Here is an 18,187-nt window from a genome sequence, read left to right on the forward strand (position 1 = left end):
CCAGCAATTGTGTTTCCAGGCATATACCTGAAAGAATTAAAAGCAAGGTCTCAACATATTTTTACATCCATGTTCTTCATCACAGCATTATTCACAATAGTAAAAAGGGAAACAGCTCAGGTGTCCACTGACAGATGAATAGCTAAATAAAATGTGGCAGTACACATACAATGACATACTATTCAGTCTTAAAAAGGAAGTTTTGACACATGTTAATACACAGATGAAGCTTGAGGATATTATGCTTAGTGAAATAAACAAGTCATAAGAAAACACATACTATATGATTCCACTCCAGTGAGTTACCTGCAGTCATCTAATGATAGAAAGTGAAAGGGTGGTTGCCAGGGGCTGTAGGAAGAGGGAAATGGGGAGTTGTTGTTTAACGAGCATGGAGTTTGAGTTTTACGAGATGAAAAGAGTCCTAGAGATTGGTTGCACAACAACGCGAACATACTTACTACAACTAGAAACAAAAAAAGAAGAAGAAATGAGCTATCAAGCCACACACAGACATGGAAGAATATTAAATGCATATTGCTAAGTAAAAAGAAGCCAATCTGAAAAAGCAACATACTGTGATTCCTGGAAAAAGTAAAATTATGGAAACAGTGATAAGACCAGTGGTTGCCAGGGTTTCAGAGGGAGGCAGAGACGAATAGGTGGAGCACAGAGGATTTTTAGGGCAGTGAAACTACTCTGTATGTTACTGTAATGGTGGATGCATGTCATTATACATGTACCAAAACCCACAGAATGTACAAGATAAAGAGTGACCCCTTAATGTGAATTATGGATTTTAGTTAATAATGACATATTAATGTCGGCAGTCATAATAAATGTACCACCCTAATGTAAGATGTCCGTAATAGAAGAAACTAGGGGTAGGGGAAAATAGGGCTGAAAGCAAGTATATAAGGACTCTCTGTACTTTCTGCTTAACTTCTCTCTAACCTAAAACTGCTCTAAAAAGTAAAGTCTATTAATTAAAAACAAAGCAAAACAAAAAACAAAACAAAACAAGAAAACTGCCAGCTGCAAGAACTCCTGGTGGCCAAAGCTGGAACAATGTAAGCAACAAAATAAAATAGTATTGGCTTACAACCCAAAGTATAAAATAAATCGCCACGAGTACACATTGTTATACATAATGATTGAATAAATAAATAAATGAGGGAGAAGAGACCAATGTCCCATACAGAAGAATTCCAAATAAATTGTTCAGATACTCCACCCTAAAGGAGGGGGAGCTTGACTTTCCTTGTCCTAAGTGGAGGCTACACATAGTGACTTTTCTCACAGTTCTGGAGGCTAGAAGCTCAAGATCAAGGTGTTGGCAGGTTTCGGTTTCTCCTGAGACTTCTCTCTTTGGCTTGCAGAAGGCTGTCTTGCTGTGCCCTCACGTGGCCTTCCTTTGTGTATGTGCATCCCTGACATCTCTCTTGTGCCTCTTTTTTGTCCAAGTTTGTGCTTCTAACAAGGACACAGGTCACATTGGATTAGGACCCGCTCCAAATGGCCTCATTTTAACTTAATTTCCTCTTAAAAGTTCTATCTCCAAATACAGTCACATTCTGAGATAGTGGGGCTTAGGACTTCAAGATACAAATTTGGGAGAGGGGGTTTACAGATCAGCCCATAACACTCAGCAATTTCCCTCTTAGGTATTTACCAGGAGAAATGAAAGATCTGTTTCCGAATGTTCATAGCAGTAATATTCAAGACGGCTCCAAAATTGAAACAATTTAAATGCCTATCAACAGGTGAATAAATGCATTGTGGTAAATTCATAGAATTGAGCACTACTCAGGAAGTAAAATGAAACATACTGCTGATACTAGTAACAACGTATAAGAAACCAGTCTCTAAAAAAATGTTTTTAATTTTTATTTATTTTTGAGGGAGAGAACAGGAGAGAGTATGGGAGGGGCAGAGAGAGAGGGAGACACAGAATCTGAAAGCAGGCTCCAGGCTCTGAGCTGCCAGCACAGAGCCCGATGGGGCGTTCAAACTCACAAACCACAAGATCATGACCTGAGCAGAAGTCGGACGCTTAGCTGACTGAGCCACCCAGGAGCCCTGAAATGAAACCAGTCTTTAAAGAATACACACCATGTGATTCCACTTACATGAAATTTTGGAAAAGACATACCGACCGAATCTATAGGAACAGAAGGCAGATCAGTTGACTGCCCAGGTGTGGGAGGTGTGTGTGTGTGTGTGTGTGTGTGTGTGTGTGTGTGGGTGTGTGGAGGTGGGTGAGGGCTAAGAACCATACAAATCCGAGGAGAGAAAAGCTCCTTGGTATTCTAATTTCTTTTTTTCATAACAAAAATAATTTGTCGTGTTTGAACTGCAGAAAGAGGGAGATAACAAAAATGTGTTAGTAAGTAACAGATGAGAAGTTGAAATACATTCAACAGCTTGTGAGAGTTGAATGAAAAACCTTGAAGTCAGACAGATGGCTCCCACGTAGACTCTGAGATGGACTGGGGAGAAAGAAATATTAAAACAGTTTCTGGGGAGGGTTGGGTGGGTGTGAGGGACCAGTTACTAGAAGTTCAATGGCTTTTTAAAAAAATTACATGAACAACAACCTGACGCTGATTTAGTAATCTGTGATGGGTCTCATCTGGAATATTCTACCTACTACTTATTGATGATTTTCTACCTGACAGCATGGTGAGCACTAAGCCAAGCATTTAGATGTTATTTGTTATCTTACTTAATCTTCACATCAACTCTTTGAGGTTAATGAGGTAAATGTTACATTTGTAGATGAAGAAATCCACACTAGATGAGCTTAGATTGCCTGTATTTACACGAGCTAGTCAATGGTCAAAAAACAAGTCTGAGTCCTAAATGTGTGCCTGCATTCCCAGGCTCTAGTACCTTTAAGTTACAGGAATATGCAGGCACAAGAAGAAAGTTTAACCTTTTATTCATTTATTCCACAAATCTTCACTGAGCACTTGTGAAAGGCCCATCACTGGGCTAGGCCCTGGTGGTTTGGCAGTGGAAGAAACAGACAAAGTCTCTGCCCTCGAGGACCTTACGTTGTCGTGGGAGAAGGCTGACAAAATAAAAATTTGAAATTAAATTTCAGAAGTGTAAGTGCTATGAAGAAAACTAAAGTGAGGAAGGGAAAGGAGAGGGGTGACAGTCACTACTTTAGAAAGAGTGGACAGGGAGGAACATTCATCCAGGTGGCCTTGAGCAGGGATTAGACTGACTGCAGGAGTGAGACCTACAAATACCCAGAGGAACGGCCTTCCAGGCAGGGAACAGGGAAGGCTGCAGAGAAGGTAGACGCTGTAACCCTGCGATGTTTTTACAGCCTCAGCAAGAGGAATCACTACTGTGCCTGTAACATCGTGTGCAAAGGGAGGGCTGGAGGAGATAATCTGAGAAGTGTCAAGATGCCAGGGCCCATGTCAGGCAGGCTCTGCGAGTGCCATGGTAAGAACTGAGTAAGACTGGGGGGTGATGGAATCAAATGTACTTTTTCAAAGGATCACCATTCCACCTTGACACTTGGGGATTGCTCATGCAAATCCTAAATACGCGTTCATAATCAAATACCTTCTGACAAAATACTACATCCTGCACACTGTGGCCAATTCCAAATCCTCCCAAGAAATGTAATAATCCAGGAAGTTAGGAAAGGAGGGGTTGTTTCTCTAAACTGGTACAAGTTGTTTCATAGGGTAAAAATCTTACCTTTTCTTCTTAAGTGTAAAGGTCAGCCTGCATTATTGAAAAGTCTATTAAAATACATATTTATTACTTTTACATGTAATTGGACCTAAGCCATCCAAGTTTTTTAGGGCATGAAGGGAATAGACAAGAATAATTTTATAATTAACCGCTGACAGGTTCCATTAAGTAATTGAAGCATTCCCTTAAGATCTTGTTTATAGCATTAAGTCTCTTAATAGATAGAATAAAAGAAAATATAAAACTGAATCTTGATCAGATTATAGTACTATCAATTGTACCTCACCATAATTTACTGCTAGCAAGCAAACCCTTTAAGAACCCAGATGTTTGGTATTTTCTTGTCAAATGAACAAGAACCACGTCAGCAACAGAACCTTCCCCTCCCATGTATCAAGATTTCACTTAAAGGAACTCACACCCACTGTCTGCTTTCACTTGCACACGGATCTCAGTTCGTAAAGGAAATTATTTATGAAATTGGTATTTCCTGAATGCGTTTGATGATTATTATGAGAATAAGTGTTTCCTTGTAACTTAATTCTGTGTAAACACTATCTTTCCCTTCTTTGAGATGAATTTTCCCCAGGAAATGTATGGTCACTTTAGTTCACTTTAAGAACAATATTGATTATTCAAATGAGAAATTACAATATGCAAATACATACAGCCAGCTCTTAGAAGAAGCACTGTTGTACTTACACATTTCAGCTGACATACTACAGGTTCTTTATCAGTGGAGGTAAAAAGCAAGGCCGTATATAATTTATGAGTACTCTCTCTCTCTAATTGCTTTCCAGTAGAATTGCAGGAAGGAATTTGCTCTCTCCTGTTTCCCAAGGGGGATTGCCTTTGTTACAACTCCACTATAAGCTTTATAGGAGTTGTAGCTTTCAAAATAGAGCATTAACTAAAAGCAACTATCCAATTATACCAGCTGTGACTATGCTGTATACTGAATATTTACCAAGAAAAAAAGCATTTAACAGATGATTTAATATAGCAGCCTGGCATAATGAATCTATAACTGACACTTCAATCACATAGCTAATGTCTTCCGTGGCTGAAATAGTCAAAAGAGTGTACACAAGTAGCTCAAGTCGGTGTGAAAAATAAAGACTATCAGGCTTGATTTTCAACACGGCAAACGTGTGATGTGAATTTGAAAAGTAATCAAAGAACTCATGTTCGTGTGTTATGTACAAAGTGTGAGATTTCTCCCAACTGCTTGATTTTAAAAGTAGATATGCTTTCAACTTCAATCAATCTTTTTTAACTCTTTTGACACCTTATGTATGTGTCCCAAAGTCTTATTATAGGACCCTCCTGGAAACTGGTGCTTTGGAACCCCTTTAGGTACTTCTCAGATAAACACCAAGAAGAATCTGCCTTGTGTGAAATTCCACTCTGCACCCAATGGTGTGAGAATGAGCTGCAGGATAGTCATTTTCTGCCTGTAATCCATTCAGCTTCTCAAGTGCTGACCAAGTGCTAGGAGGGAAAAGGCTTTGGCTGGGCTGGCGTTGATTAAATGGACTTGCAGTTAATTCATATTATCAAGGAGTATTTTTATGGGCAAAAATCCCCTACTAACCCTTGCAAAATTGGCTCTGCAAGAAATGAAGAATGAAGATGATGTTTCATCAAATGCGTTAGCTCTGTATTAAAGAAACAAAACAAAGGAACCACAACACTTTGCTACCAACTCTTGAGTCATCTTATTGGTGCTGTCTTGACAAAGAGATGCCGTTCCTCTATGTGTTATGATGTCACCTTTGTCCAATCATAACCTTCCTTATGAGAGTGGGGGATAACTCTCTGGAGACAAGGTGAGTGACAGCAGCGAGCAACGCAGCAGTCACTAGGCAACAAGATCCAGTCTTCAGTGGAAGAGAATTTTAAAACATTTAACCCTCACGCTGTCAGGGCTTTTTGTTGCTGATGTGGCGGTAATCTCTGGACAAAAGGCCTAATATGAATAATACAGCTTTTTTTTTTCTAAAGCTGTGTTTCTAGAGGCAATGCAGGGACACTTCCCGTTTAGACTATGGACATTATTCAGTTTGAAAGACTGCTGAACTTAGAAATTTTTAATCTTTTTCACAATGGTTACAGTTGAAGCCACATGATGGTCTCCTCAGTGTGTTTAGACCTGTTATTGGATTGCTCCCCATAAGCTGGGCTGTCACACACATGTGTAGTCTGTGCCCTGCACAGTCATACTACGGGGGAGGGTGGGGTGAGAGGGACAGGGGGAGCGCGGAGTGGAGCTCAAATCAGCCTGTGCTCCATTCGCCAAGATGCACTCTTCTTCGGGCCGGGCCGGATCCAGAAAGGTTTTTGTTTTGTTTTTTTTTTTCAGATTTGTTGCCTTGATGGGGGCACCGTGTTGTAATTTGTCTGCTTAGATGGGTTGCTTTTGCCAAATTGCACCAAGTTGCTGTATGAGCTCTTGGGGGTTGCCTACAAGTACCATAGTATTGTTCCAACCAGTCAGAAAGTTCTGTAGGATTGTCCCTCTTTCACTTGACCCTGCTAGACAATTTAGCACAGGGCTGGACAGACCCACGTGTAGCCTGGTGGTATTGTTTCCAAACTGGATTTCCATTATCATCTCCCTCAGATGATTGTTTTGGTTTGTTTGAGAAAAATTTTAATTTTTTATCATAAAGATAATTTTGTATTGATTTGAAAGATCTAATAGTTTCATATATTTTCTGTACCCCAACAGTTATGTAGTATAATGATTTCCTCGAGAAGAGAGATCCTTTTTTTTTCTTTTTCTTTTAGCCAGATAATAAGTCAATTAGAAAGTGTTTGGTTTGTTTGCTTGGTTGGTTTTTGGCTATAGTTTATTATTGCACTTTTTGTGTTTTGTTTTTGAGTATAGTTTTTTTTTTTTTTTGAGGTTTTTTTTTTTTTTTTTCGTATAGTTGACACACAATGTTACATCTGTTTCAGGTATACAACATAGTGATTCAACAATTCTATACACTATGCTATACTCACCACAAGTGTAGCTACCATCTGTCACCATACAAGGCTATTATGATACCATTCACTATATTCCTATGCTGTGCCTTTTATTCCTGTGCCAGAGGGGAGGTGGTGGGGACATGGCCCAGATGGGTGAAGGGACTGGGATACACAGGCGTCCCATTATGGAATGGAGAAGTCACAGGAACAAAAGGTGCAGCAGACACTTTTTAAGCGAGCTTCTAGAGGACAGCAGGTACCATGTTTTCTCTAACAGTGTCTGGCACATAGTAAATGCACATATACCTTTGCATGAATGAATGAATTGCTTAATTGATTAATTAGTTAATGATATTCACTTGGGGGAAATCCAACAGGAGAGTTATATATGTTAAAATTAAGGTGTCAGACACCTTACACATTATCTAGTACAACACGTATTTTGCAGTTGAGGAAATTGAGATCCAAATAACTAATCAATTAACATATCTAGCTAAAAGCATAGCCAGGTTTCTCTATAATTAGGTCAATGTGAAGACTAATTAACATATATTAACTAATAGTAATGATTTCAGGAGTAGAATTTAGTGATTCATCACTTATATATAACACTCAGTGCTCATCCTAACAAGTGCCCTCCTTAATGCCCATCATCCATTTAGCTCATCCCCCCACCCACCTCCCCTCTGTCAACCCTCAGTTTGCTCTGTATATTTAAGAGTCTCTTATGGTTCACTGGAGACTAATTTAGATTATAAATATGTAGAGAAAAAAATATCATTTTCATTGACCTTACTATATGCTTTATCTAGTATCAGCTTTTTCACTTTGCCAGGTGTTTGGGTTTCTTTTGTTTGTTTGTTTGTTTGTTTTTTGTCACTGAAGGCTTTTACAATCTAATTAAGGAGACAGGCCTAAAACATGATAAATTAGAGAAATAACAAACCAAAGATTTACTAAGCCAAGTGTTTTATAAATCTTATCTTGTTTAATCTTCACAAGAGGCAGATCCAGGATATGAACCCACTGTTATCTGACTATCAAAACTTTTCTTATCCTAAAATCATTATTTCCTGAACATTAGTCATTCATATTTTTCATATCTGAGTGTCACCTGTACTACGATTTCTTTGACATTTTTCTTCAAATTGTCCTCAGGGTTTTTTTTTTTAAGTTCATTTATTTATATTTTTTAGTAATCTCTACACCCAACGTGGGGCTTGAACTCATGCCCCAAGGTCTGGATCTGCATACTCTTCCAACTGAGCCAGCCCAGTGCCTGACTCCACTTTTTAATCTTAGTATTATTCGAATCTATCCATGAGATTAAAGGGTATATTAGATATGTATTTTTCCTAATTTACATTAAAATAAATATGTAACTATTTAAATAGAAAAAATATTTATCTGTGTGCCACCTAAAATTATATCAAGACTTCAGTGATAGTTGTACCACTCTTTGGAAAATATTACATGTTTTTTTTTTAACATTACATGTTTTTAGATCGGCAAAGATATTAAATATAGGAAAGCTCTAAACAATGCTATGGATTGTCCAAACGGAGAAAAGTCACTGCTGACTGCAGCTGAGTTCATCTGATTCTAATAACCACCCCCCCACCATGAATTATATTAGATATTTCAGTCTTGTGTTCAAATTTAGCCACTGATCTGATCTTTGTTACTAAACAGTGTAACTTGCCCGGCTGTGTTTCCTCACCTGTCCTAGAGCACATTGGATTAGATAAATTCTGAAGGTGAACATTCTATGAGCTAAAATCATCTGCATTATTTATTCATCTCTTCAGTTAGAAGACCCCTGTGTGCAGGGAGATCCCTATAATGTAGTATACACAATGACCACAGTAACTGTGAACATATTCAATTCCTTATTGAAGACTTTCAAATGATTTTTTGAAAAGAGCAAAATTACATTGGTAGTTTTTTTTTACATAGGTTGTTAACAAGACATCCATTATTTATTTATTTATCTATCTATCTATCTATTTATTTATTTATTTATTTATTTATTTATTAAGTAGGTTTCATGCCTAATGTGGGGCTTGAACTCATGGCCCTAAAATTGAGAATCATATGCTCTACTGACTGAGCCAGCCAGACACCCTAACAAGACATCCTTAAATAAAAATAAAAACACTAAAAATAAAGAGCTGGGCAAACATATCAAACAAACAAACAAACAAAAAACAAAAAAGAAGTAAGGTGATAAGATCAGTATCAGAGAAGACAGAATTTGAGGCAAAAAGGTAGGATAAAGAGGGATATTTTATTTTTAAAAATGTATAGTCCACCAAGATGTTATAATAGGTTATAAATATTTGTGGACAAAATATATAAAGCAAAAATTGTTAGAAATACATAAAGAATTTGACAAAACTGCACTTATAATGGACATTTTAATATTCTTCTGTATTTATACAATACAAAGAACGAAATGAAATGAAGTTTGGATTACATATAGTTAGAAAGCTTGAATTAATAGATACACGTAGGACTTTGTATGCAACAAAAACCTCTATTCTTGTCAAATAGAGATTTGAAAGGTAAAAATTACACTGTCAGTTTCTGACCACAGTGAAATAAAACAAGAAATTAAGAAGAAAAAACTTTCCTCCCATCAAATTAAATTACTTACAAATATTCATACAAATTAAATTTTTTTTAGTGTTTATTTTTGAGACAAAAAGAAAGAGAAAGGGACAGAGTGAGAGTGGGGGAGGGGCTGAGAGCGAGGGAGACACAAAATCTGAAGCAGGCTCCAGGCTCGGAGCTGTCAGCACAGAGCCCAACACTGGGCTTGAACTCATGAACTGCGAGATCACGACCTGAGTCAAAGTCGGACGCTCAGTCGACTGAGCCACCCAGGTGCCCCGAAATATTCATGCAAATTTAAATGAAAGAGGAAATCAAAACTGATATTATAATTTAGACATTAATACATTAAAATACACAGTAAAAGATGTATTCACAGGAAATTCATAAAATTAAATGTTTTTATTAATAAACACGAAATGTCGAAATAAAGAAGGTAGAAAGAACAACAAAATAATATGAAGGCAAAAGTAAGAATTGTTTTCTGCCTCTACCAAAGTAATTCAAAACTTTCTGCATTTAAAATAAATGTCAATTTAGCAGAATATAAGATCGGTCTCCATTTTCGAAGTAAAATAAGAAACTCAGGGGCGCCTGGGTGGCTCAGTCGGTTAAGCGTCCGACTTCGGCTCAGGTCACGATCTCGCGGTATGTGAGTTCGAGCCCCGCGTCGGGCTCTGTGCTGACTGCTCAGAGCCTGGAGCCTGTTTCAGATTCTGTGTCTCCCTCTCTCTCTGACCCTCCCCCGTTCATGCTCTGTCTCTCTCTGTCTCAAAAATAAATAAATGTTAAAAAAACATTAAAAAAAAAAAACAACTCAAAGATCATTATTGTATGGGGACTACTTCACACTATGTCCCCCAAATTCTCCTGGGACATGAGTACTTTCACTTTCCTTTGCATCTAGATGTACACAAATGGAAACTTCAGAAACACTGGTCTCTTTCTTTCTTTTTTTTTAAAAATTTTTAACATTGATTTGTTTTTGAGAGAGAGAGACAGAGCGCGGGTAGGGGAGGGGCAGAGAGAGAGGGACACAGAATCCGAAGCAGGCTTCAGTCTCTGAGCTGTCAGCACAGAGTCTGATGTGGAGCTCGAACGTATGCACTGTGAGATCATGACCTGAGCCAAAGTTGGACACTTAACCTACTGAGCTATCCAGGTGCCTCTCTTTCTTTCATTTTTTAAATATTTATTTTTATTTTGAGAAAGGGAGAGAGAGTGTGCAAGTGGAGGAGTGGTAGAGAGAGAGAGAGAGAGGGAGAGAGAATCCCAAGCAGGCTCTTGGATCCTGTGGTAAAACTGGCTCCTGTTAGATGATGCAGGACCTGTCAGAACCAGGGTAGAGGGTTGGGAGGGTGGGTCAGAATGGGGAAGGTGAAGACTGGGAATCTAGACAGACATTCAGGGATAGTTAGTTGAGACATGGACAGACATATGGCAATGTGTCTGTCAATTCACCCAAATGAAATTAGTAATCAGTTGACTTACAGATAGAATTAACAAGATACAAGAATCATCCAAACTGTCCTCTAAGGACTATCCTTTGTTGAAGGCCATGGCTCTTCCTATGCTCATCTCCACAAAAAGGTGCAGGTCCAGATGAGGACTGACAGTCTGCCGTAGCAGAATCAGGATCAGTGGTTGTTAGAGGATCAATAGGCAAGCAATTAGCCAAGATCTGAGTGCTAAAAACATCAGGAAGAACCTGCTAGCATGAATCAGGAACTGGATTTTACAAGGGATTATTGCAGAGCTGGGGCTGAAGAGCTGTACGATACAGCATTTATCAGACAAGAACTAGGTCACAAGGAAACATGGATTACAGAATTAAAGAAAAGAAACCTTCCAGGCCTACTTCACATTGAATCACTCAGACCCAGGGCTCCTGCTCACCTTGTCTTGGCCTTGGATGGTGGCTCCAGAGTACATAGTGCAGATGAACCTGTAGGCAGGAGTTCCAGAGATTATGAGGTAAGGGTAGCAGTACTGTAAGGTCAGGGTCTTAAATGTGTTCAATTGTGTGAGCTTCTCAGATAGCATCTGTATTTCCTAGATAAGTCTAGTTGCTGAACTGAGCTCTGTCTCTGGGTGACACTTCTTGTGGTATGTGGGAGGATTCTGCATACCCCTGGCCTCTTCCAGGAGCTGACTTGTAAGCAACATTCAGATCTTAATAGATGTCATTTCCTCTCTGACCCCAGAACTCTACTAGGTGTCCCTCTTGTGTGCTCCCTTAACTGTGACATAGTGGCCTGTTTTCTGCTGCATAGGCTCCATTGTTTGCATTTAACTATTGTAAATTAGTGTACCAATGAGTCTGAATGTGATATCCTTTGTATAGCTGTGTAATGTTGAGATTACTTATGAAAATGCCTAAATGAAACTTTTCACCCTTGGATATTATATGGAAAGTAACTGACCCATTGTCTAATTTGTGTGGTGTCAAACCGCACCCAGTGTTTAAACCAATCCCAAGGGGAGCCTGGACAGTCAAAATATCACAGCAGGGTAGGACTGCCATAGGGGAAATTTATAGCTAAATGCCTATATTAGAAAAGAAGAAAGATCAAATCAATTACTTAACTTCCACCTTAAGAAACTAGAAAAGGAAAAGTGAACTAAACCCAAAGGAAGTGGGAGAAATGGAATAATAAAGATAAGAGTGAAAATAATATAGAAAACCAATAGAAAAATGTAACAAAGTGAAAAATTGTTTCTATGAAAACATCAAGAAAATAGACAAACTTTTACCTTGACCAAGAAAAAAAAGAGAGAAGACAGACATGACTGAAATCAGGAATGAAATAGGAATATTGCTACCAACCTCACAGAAATTAAAAGAATTATAAGGAAATATTTGAACAATGTATGCCAATAAATTAGGTAACTTAGATGACATGGAAACTTCCCTAGAAAGACAAAAATTACTGAAACTGACTCAAGTAGAAAATAGAAAATATGTGTGTGTACATAAACATTTTTTCTGGAAGAGTATTTTGTTAGAGCAGTTTTAGGTTCACAGCAGAATTGAGAGGAAGTGCCAGAGATTTCCCATATGCTCTCCGCCCCCACACATGCACAGCCTCCCCCATTATCACCAAACCCCCAGCAGCAGACATTTGTGACAACTGTTGACCTACATTAATACATCACAAACACCCAAAGTCCATAGTTTACATTAGGGCTCCCTCTTGGTTACCTTCTATAGGTTTGGATAAGTTCATGATGACATGTTGCCATCATTATAGTATCATGCAGAGTATCTTCACTGCCTCCCCAAATCCTCTGTGCCCTGCTTATTAATCCCTCTCTCCCACCTAATCCCTGGAAACCTTTGATCTTTTTACTGTGTCCATAGTTTTGCCTTTTCCAGAATGTACTGTTGTTGGAATCATACAGTATATAGCTTTTTCTGTGCTTCTTTCCCTTGTTAATACACATTTAAGCTTCTTCCATGTCTTTTCAAGGGTTGACAGATCATTCTTTTTGGTGCTGAATAATATTCCATTGTTTACTCACCCATTCACCTGCTGAAGGACATCTTGTTTGCTTCCAAGTTTTGGCAATCATAAGTAAAGCTGCTATAAACATTCATATGCAGGTTTTTTGTGTGGATATAAGTTTCTATCTCCTATGGGTAAATACCAAGGAGCTCAAGTGTAAGATCATATGGGACAAGTATGTTTAGTTTGGTAAGAAACCCCCTGTCTTCTGAAGTTGCTGTCCCATTTTGTATTCCCACCAGCAATGTATGAGAGTTCCTGTTGTTCCACATCCTCACCAGCATTTGCTGTTGTCAGTGTTCCAGATTTGGTCATTCTAATAGGGGGGTAGTGGTATCTCATTGTTTTTGGTTTTGTTTTGTTTTATTTTACAGGTAATACTCAAACTTTAATGTAAATATAGTGTACTTTAAAAAATCAAGATACTGTACAATTTTTCAGAAATCATTTACTCATATGCTGCTCCTTGGTTAGATTTCAGAACTACCCAAAAACTTTAAAGGTAGACTGAAGGGGAAAAAAGGTAGATTCTTTCTCTCTCGGTAGCCTTTTTACATTTATTTCTCACATTCTTCCTACACATTCAGGCCTATAAGCCTTGCCCCAGTACTACCTCTTCTGGATCAAGTCATCTGGGCTCAGGCCTTTCTGTCTCCCCTGCATGCTGGCAGTGGCTATGTGCTCAAAGGTCCCGGGGTTTTAGTTGTTCTGTTCTGGTTCCTCTTGATCTTTTTGGATCCTCTCTAGAGTCTCATGGCTCATGGCCTGTGCTGGGAAGGACAGCTTGTGGCCAACCTGGTTGAGGAAAGCTTGTGCCTCTTTGAATCCACAACACCCACCCATTTCTACTGTGAGACGGCCAGCCTTCACAGAGTCATGTAGTGATCCCCCCATGCGCTGTCCCATACCCTTGTGGGTGGTGGGCTTGAAAGGGGCTGGTACTCTCTATAAGGCAAACTGTGTTCTTGGGGTCCATAGAGTGGTTGATTGTCAGGTGCATCATTTCAAAATGCCCCCAGTGGAGGTAACCACCACCCAGTGCCAAGATTGCAAAAATGCCTTCTGTGAATTCAGTAGCTTCAATAGAAGGTCCCCATATGTCACTCGAGTATTTGGGTTCTCTTCTCATTTTTGGCACAGGGGTGCCCTTTCAATAAATCTAAGCATGGGCTTTTCAGGAATGGAAACATCCTTAAAAGTTGGCACCAGGAGCAGAGTCTTTAGGCCAGCACAGGCAGGCGGAGCTGCTCAAGAATCTGACAGTGGTGCTCACATGAATGGCACCTGGGCACAAGCCAGCAGCCACCACATGGCCATGGCCACCACCGCAACCACCTCCACTGGGCACGGAGGGCAGCACCCTAGTGCCACACTGGAATCAGCTCAGGGCTGCCAGTATCTCACTGTTTTAATTTGCATTTCCTGATGTCACATGATGTTGAGCCTCTTTTCATATACTTATTTGCAATCTTCTTGGAGGAGGTGGCTGTTAAGGTCTTTGGCCCATTTTTTTAATCAGTTGTTTGCATTCTTACTAAATTTTAAGAGTTTTCTCTGTATTTTTTTGCACATTATTTATATTTTGATTAAAAGTTAATATTTTATCCACTTGTTTAAGACAATATGAGATAATATCTATTGGCCTACTATTGACATATTTTTATTTTTATTTATTTATTTATTTTTAATTTATTTATTGTTTAATTTACATCCAAGTTAGTTGGCATATGGTGCAACAATGATTTCAGGAGTAGATTCCTTAATTCCCCTTGCCCATTTAGCCCATCCCCCCCTCCCACAACACCTCCAGCAACCCTTTGTTTGTTCTCTATATTTAAAAGTCTTTTATGTTTTGTCCCCCTCCCAGTTTTTATATTATTGTTGCTTCCCTTCCCTTGTGTTCATCTGTTTTGTATCTTAAATTCCTCACGAGTGAAGTCATATGATATTTGTCTTTCTCTGACTAATTTCACTTAGCCTAATACCCTCTAGTTCCATCCACATAGTTGCAAATGGCAAGATTTCATTCTTTTTGATTGCCAAGTAATACTTCATTGTATATATATGTACCACATCTTCTTTATCCATTCATCTGTTGATGGACATTTGGGCTCTTTCCATACTTTGACTATTGTTGATAGTGCTACTATAAACATTGGGATTCATGTGCCCCTTTGAAACAGCACACCTGTACCCCTTGGATAAATACCTAGTAGTGCAATTTCTGGGTCATAGGGTAGTTCTATTTTTAATTTTTTGAGGAACCTCCATACTGTTTTCAAGAGTGACTGCACCAGTTTGCACTCCCACCAGCAGTGTGAAAGAGATCCTCTTTCTCCACATCCTCACCAACATCTGTTCTGTTGTTGCCTGAGCTGTTAATGTTACCATTCTGACAAGTGTGAGGAGGTACCTCAATGTGGTTTTGATTTGTATTTCCCTGATGATGAGTGATGTGGAGCATTTTTTCATGTGTCAGTTGGCCATCTGGATGTCTTCTTTGGAGAAGTGTCTATTCATGTCTTTTGTCCATTCCTTCACTGGATTATTTGTTTTTTGGGTGTTGAGTTTGTTAAGTTCTTTGTAGATTTTGGATACTAACCCTTTATCTGATACGTCGTTTGCAAATATCTTCTCTCATTCTGTCTGTTGCCTTTTAGTTTTGCTGACTGTTTCCTTTGCTGTGCAGAAGTTTTTTTTATTTTGATGAGGTCCCAATAGTTCATTTTTTCTTTTGTTTCCCTTGCCTCTGGAGACGTGTTGAGTAAGAAGTTGCAGCAGCCAAGTTCAAAGAGGTTTTTTCCTGCTTTCTCCTCTAGGATTTTGATAGCTTCCTGTGTTACTTTTAGATCTTTCATCCATTTTGAGTTTATTTTTGTGTATGGTGTAAGAAAGTGGTCTAGGTTCTTTTTTCTGCATGTCACTGTCCAGTTTTCCCAGCACCATTTACTGAAGAGACTGTCTTTTTTCCATTGGATATTCTTTCCTGTTTTGTCAAAGATTAGCTGGCCATATGTCTGTGGGTCCATTTCTGGGTTCTTCATTCTGTTCCATTGATTTGAGTGTCTGTTCTTGCGCTTGTACCATACTGTCTTGATGATTACAGCTTCGTAATATATCTTGAAGTATGGGTTTGTGATGCCTCCAGCTTCAGTTTTGTTTTTCAGGATTGCTTTGGTTATTCGGGGTCTTTTCTGGCTCCATACAAATTTTAAGATTGTTTGTTCTAGCTCTGTGAAGAATGCTGGCATTATTTTGATAGGGATTGCATTGAATATGTAGATTGCTTTGGGTAGTATTGACATTTTAATAATATTTGTTCTTCCTATTCAGGAGCATGGAATATTTCTCCATTTTTTTGTGTCTTCTTCAATTTCTTTCATAAGCTTTCTATAGTTCTCAGTGTATAGATTTTTCACCTCTTTGGTTATGTTTACTCCTAGGTATTTTATGGTTTATGGTGCAATTGTAAATGGGATCAATTCCTTGATTTCTCTTTCTGTTGCTTCATTATTAGTGTATAGGAATGCAACCAATTTCTGTGTATTGATTTTATATTCTGTGACTGCTGAATTCATAGATCAGTTCTAGCAGTTTTTTGGTGGAATCTTTTGGATTTTCCATGTAGAGTATCATGTCATTTGCGAAGAGTGAAAGTATGACTTCCTCCTGGCTGATTTGGATGCCTTTTATTCCTTTGTGTTATCTGATTGCTGAGGCTAAGACTTCCAATACTATGTTGAATAACAGTGGCAAGAGTGTACATCCCTGTCATGTTCCTGACCTTAGGGAGAAAGTTCTCAGTTTTTCCCCATTGAGGATGATATTAGCAGTGGGTCTTTCATATATGGCTTTTATGATCTTGAGGTACGATCCTTCTATACTAACTTTCTTGAGGGTTTTTATCAAGAAAGGATGCTGTATTTTGTCAAATGTTTTCTCTGCATCTATTGAGAAGATCATGTGGTTCTTGTCCTTTCTTTTATTGATGTGATGAATCTCATTAATTGTTTTGTGTATATTGAACCAGCCCTGCATCCCAGATATAAATCCCACTAGGCAGTGGTGAATAATTTTTTTAATGTACTGTTGAATCCAGTTGGCTAGTATCTTGTTGAGGATTTTTGCATGTATGTTCATCAGGGAAATTGGTCTATAGTTCTTTTTAGTGGGGTCTTTGGTTTTGGAAGCAAAGTAATGCTGGCTTCATAGAAAGAGTTTGGAAGTTTTCCTTCCATTTCTATTTTTTGGAACAGCTTCAAGAGAATAGGTGTTAACTCTGTTTTAAATGTTTGGTAGAATTCCCCTGTAATGCCATCTGGTCCTGGGCTCTTGTTTTGGGGAGATTTTTTGATACTAATTCAATTTCTTTACTGGTTATGGGTCTGTTCAAATTTTCTATTTCTTATTGTTTCAGTTTTGATAGTTCATAGGTTTCTAGGAATTTGTCCATTTCTTCCAGATTGCCCATTTTATTGGTGTATAATTGCTCATAATGTTCTATTATTTTTGCTGAGTTGGTTGTGATCTCTCCTCTTTCATTATTGATTTTATTTATTTGGGTCCTTTCCTTTTTCTTTTGATCAAACTGGCTACAGGTTTATCAGTTTTGCTAATTCTTTCAAAGAACAAGCTTCTAGTTTCATTGATCTGTTCTACTGTTTGTTTAGTTTTGATAGCATTGATTTTTGCTCTAATCTTTATTATTTCCTGTCTTCTGCTAGTTTTGGGTTTTATTTGCTGTTCTTTTTTCTAGTTCTTTGAGGTGTAAGATTAAGTTGTGTATCTGAGACCTTTCTTCCTTCTTTAGGAAGGCCTGGATTTCTATATACTTCCCTCTTATGACCATCTTTGGTGCATCCCAAAGGTTTTGGGCTGTGGTGTTATCATTTTTATTGGCTTCCATGTACTTTTTAATTTCCTCTTTGACTTTTTGGTTAGCCCATTCATTCTTTAGTGGGATGTTCTTTAGTCTCCAAGTATTTGTTATCTTTCCGAATTTTTTCTTGTGGTTGACTTGGAGTTTCATAGTGTTGTGGTCTGAAAATATGCACAGTATGATCTCGATCTTTTTGTAGTTGTTGATGGCTGATTTGTGTCCCAGTATGTGATCTATTCTGGAGAATGTTCCATGTGCACTCGAGAAGAACGTGTATACTGCTGCTTTAGGATGAAATGTTCTGAATATATCTGTTAAGTCCATTCGGTCCAGTATGTCATTCAAAGCCATTGTTTCCTTGTTGATTTTTTGATTAGATGATCTGTCCATTGTTGTAAGTGGTGTGTTGTAGTCCCCTACTATTATGGTATTGTTATCAATGACTTTCTTTATGTTTGTCATTAATTGATTTATATATTTGGGTGTACCACGTTGG

The 18,187-nt window shown here is 38.4% G+C and overlaps 1 protein-coding gene and 1 pseudogene across 1 annotated transcript in view; one reads left to right on the forward strand and one right to left on the reverse strand.

The window, feature by feature from the left end:
• Positions 1 to 18,187, forward strand: part of FOXN2 (forkhead box N2) — a 96,076-nt gene that overhangs the window by 71,055 nt on the left and 6,834 nt on the right. Inside the window, exon 6 of the transcript XR_008417844.1 lies at positions 3,338 to 3,459. The gene's annotated coding sequence lies outside the window, so the exon portion shown is untranslated. The remainder of the gene's footprint in view (positions 1 to 3,337; positions 3,460 to 18,187) is intronic.
• On the reverse strand, positions 10,823 to 14,123 carry LOC109266506 (39S ribosomal protein L16, mitochondrial-like; annotated as a pseudogene).

This window comes from Panthera pardus, unplaced genomic scaffold, assembly GCF_024362965.1.
Source record: "Panthera pardus isolate Hobbes unplaced genomic scaffold, ASM2436296v1 HiC_scaffold_25, whole genome shotgun sequence".
Lineage (NCBI taxonomy): Eukaryota > Metazoa > Chordata > Mammalia > Carnivora > Felidae > Panthera > Panthera pardus.